Source organism: Nesoenas mayeri (genome assembly GCF_963082525.1).
Source record: "Nesoenas mayeri genome assembly, chromosome: Z".
Taxonomy (NCBI): domain Eukaryota; kingdom Metazoa; phylum Chordata; class Aves; order Columbiformes; family Columbidae; genus Nesoenas; species Nesoenas mayeri.
Genome location: NC_137542.1, coordinates 15,308,511 through 15,312,632, shown reverse-complemented (window position 1 = coordinate 15,312,632; position 4,122 = coordinate 15,308,511).

The window sequence follows — 4,122 nt, the reverse complement described above, 5'->3', positions numbered from 1 at the left end:
GCCATGACTTGTTCAAAAGCCCTGGAAATCAATGGGAAGTTTTTCGACCAGTTTCTAACTGCCTTGTGGTCAGATCTGCAGGATTCAATATGTGCTACACTGAAACACATACTGGAGTGTCTATCTCTGTTCAAAGTGAACGCAGCTGTACCAGGAAGCTATGTATTTGGTCTACTTACGGCATAGTGGATATGGTCACCTTCACTGACAGTGAGATGTGTCATGTCATCTCTCTTTGCATCAGTTTTCTTTGTTAGGCAGTGATCACTGTCCTTTGCAGTGATGTACTTTGTCATAAACAGGTGGAATACTCTGTTTAAGCGTGAACTATAATCAACATTAGCCTGATGAACTCGTGCTACAGTTAAGCTATTTCTTACATGCCAACACAACCAGTGCCTGTACTGGGTGAACTGGGAATGGATATGGTCTCACATTACTGGTCAAAGAAGACATGTTCTCAGGAACCCTGTGCAGATACAGGCCTGGGGAAATCTTCATCCTTGAACTGGTTCTATGTGAGCCAGATACAGCACTGGAGAATTCATTGCATTGGAATACCAGAGCTGGTCCCTTCCTCCACCAGCTTGGATTTGGGGACAGAACTGCCTTGAAGTTACATGTTATCCCTCCCCTGTTTCCCTCACCCTGCTTTTGGGTAATCCACTTAATGGAATACTGGGTAAGAATGAGTCTTCACAAAGGGCTCTGGAAAGATGGGCTGTGGAAGATCAGCCCTGGATTATTGGAGCAGCAAAACTGCATTGCAGTCTGGTGGCTTCGATCACCTTTGTAGTTGCCTTAACCAGTTTCTAAGAAGTATGAGCAAGACTATCAAGAGGCAAAAATGTCAGCCAGACACAACATGTAGCTAGAACCAAGGTTCATATCTGTACATGGAATCACAGGAAGGAGAAAGGATATAGGAGACTAGAGGGTGAAAAAAAATAACCTAGACCAATATCTTGACATAGTCCTCACACCTCCCCTCATTTGGCTTTTTGTACCTCCTAGGCTTTGTGCCTCCCCTTGCTTCTCAGGCCCTGGTGCATCTCCTCACCAGCAGCCAATTTTGGATCACCTTTGACTGCAGCTACCCTAGTGTATGCATCTTAGACAAGGCAGTGATCACAGAGACAGCATAGGGGCACACCCTGCCAGAGGATGACTTCTGCAGTGCTGAGAGATTCCTGGAACAAAAAGGCAGAGTATCAGCAGTTGTCTGGCCTTGGATTGATGCAGCTGTCCATGAACAAGCAATCCTATGGTCAAAAACTGGTGGAGCTTCCCTTGCAGGTCTATTGCTGAGCCGTGCTTTGTATTGTTCAGACACAGATCCAGATCTTGTCTAGTAGCCTCTTAAGAGGTCAATACAAGTTATTTCTTTTGGGACTGACATGCTTTATTTGTCAATTCACTTAAAAAAAACCACTGAGTTTAATTTTCTGCTTGAAAAGCTGGTTTTCCAGTCACCTTAATTTCTGCCAAGAACAGCTTAACAGAAATTCTAGGCAACCCAAAAGACACCTGCAAAGTATATGCTGGAGATCCTTTACAAGTGAAGTCAGTGAGTAAACAGCTCCAGTACAATCAGAGCTCAGGTGATGCCAGTAGATGTTCTATGTTTCCTTTTGACTGCATTAAACCCAGGACTGAGTTCAATGTTTGCTATTGAGCCATGAGCTATCATAGTTTGCAAGTTAGAAGATTCTTTACAAAAGACACTAAGAAAAAACAATATTATAGGAGATGTTAGAACAATGACCACAACATAGGTTGGAAGCAGCTTCTCACTGACAAGAAAACATTCACCTTACACTCTTAAGCAGAGGAAATATCCATCAGATGGAGCAAAGTCAATTGGCTGACAATTCTACTTCACAGAATCACAGAATGTTTGGGGTTGGAAGGGACTTCTGGAGATCACCTCGTCCAATCCACCTGCTAAAGCAGGTTCACCCAGAAAAGATCGTACAGGAATGTGTCCAGGTGGGTTTTGCATGCGTCTGGAGAAGGAGACTCCACAACATCTCTGGGCAATCTGTTCCAGTGCTCTGTCTCCCTCGAAGAAGTTTCTCCTCACATCTACATGGAATGTCCTATGTTTCAGACTATGCCTGTTGCCCTTCAGACTATCCTTGGGCACCACTGAACGGAGTCTGGTCGCATCTTCTTGACATCCACCCTTGAAATATTTATAAGCATTGATAAGATCCCTTCTCAGCTTCTCTTCTCCAGGCTTAACAGACGCAGCTCTCCCAGTCTTTCCTCATAAGGGAGATGCTTCAGACCCCTAATCATCTTCATAGCCCACTGCTGGACTCTCTCCAGTAATTCCTTGTCCTTCCTAAGCTGGTGAGCCCACATCTGGACACAGTACTCCAGATGCGACCTCACCAGGGCAGAGTAGTGAGGGAGGATAATCTCCTTCAAACTGCTGGTCACACTTTTCCTAATGTACCCCACGTACTATTGGCCTTCTTGCCCACAAGGGCACATTGCTGACTCACGGTCAACCTGTTGTCAACAAGAACTCTCAAGTCCCTCTCTGTAATGGTGCTTTCCAGAAGGTCTACCACTGACCTGTACTGGTGGCTGGAGTTATTCCTCCCCAGGTGCAGGACCCTACACTTGCCCTTGTTGAACTTCATCAGGTTCTTCTCTGCCCAGTCCTCCAGCATGTCCAGATCTCACTGAATGGCAGCACGGCCTTCTGGTGTGTCAACTCTTCCTCCCAGTTTGGTATCATCACCAAACTTGCTGAGGCTGCACTCAGTCTCTTCATCCAGGTCATTGATGAACAGGCTGAACAGGACTGGACACAGTACTGACCCCTGGGAAACCCCACTAACTACAGGCCTCCCAACACACTCTGCACCATTGATCACAACCCTCCAAATGCCACAGTATACCTGATGCTCGAAGTCTGAGAAGGAAGGCACACCAATGTCAGGCAGAGATTAGGGGCTTAGAAATCAATTCATATGACAAGTTTTGTGGTGCTACAGAAAGAAAAAAAAAATGACATAATTGCATATCACAAACAAAGGCATTAAGCATAATTTTGTCTGGTTTTATTTTTTCTCCCTTTTACCTCTCTTGGAATTCTATTACCTCTCTAGAGGATGTCTCTATGGGAACAGAAGGGCCACAAAGAAAGTGAGGTGGGCTGGTGATAAGTAATAATAATCACAAATTGTAAGAATTAGAAGCTTTTGTTATTTCAAGTGATAATTACCTGCTTCTTCTCCAGTCCTGCCTGTCACTTATGAAATGACAGAATGATGCTCTTCTTGTTCACTTTATTTAAAATCATTGGAGGGATTACAGATACTACAAACTTCCAAAATGAGAAACACCAAGACAAAACAGTTGGTTTAATCTGTAAGCCAAGTAAGACATTAATCACTGGAAATAATATAACTACAAACAACGATGAACAACACTGTTCATCATGAAACATCACAGATGATGGCACACAGATAAATGAGACAGATGTGTTTCACAGTTAGATTCAAATGAGGCATAGAGAACACATCAAGAGAGAACTGTGGGAAGGGCAGGATATGCAGTTCCAGCTGAAGGGCCTTGGACAGGTTATACAGAAGTATGTTTTTTTATGAGTGTAAGGAGTGATAGCCCAGGCCAGTGAGAAGGATATCTCAGGTCGGAAAACTGCTCCTGTATGTATGATGCGTGACTGTTGGGCCTGGGCATGTGAATGAGTTGGTTGAATGCTGTCCACAGGATATGCATGGGAACGTGACTCAAAACACAAAATGAGCGTGGTGTGTTTGGAATAACGATTATTGAAAAAACATCCTGTCTAACCTCTTGGTCCAGGCCCATATTTGTAAACCTATAAATTGAGAACTGTTAATAAAAGTGATCTCAGCCTGGCTCAGCTCTGCTCTGCTCTGCCTGGCTCTGCTCTCGCTGCTAACAAGAACTCTGTGTCTGTGCTTCTCTGTCTGCGTCTGTATGGGATGTTGCTCATCACCACAGAGACCAAGTATGAGAAACTGAAGACCTGAAGAGAATACAATTCAAGTGACTGGATTACCATGGGTTATTTGATACAGCACATCTGTTGGTTTTAATTTTTTTAATTAAAATTTTTAA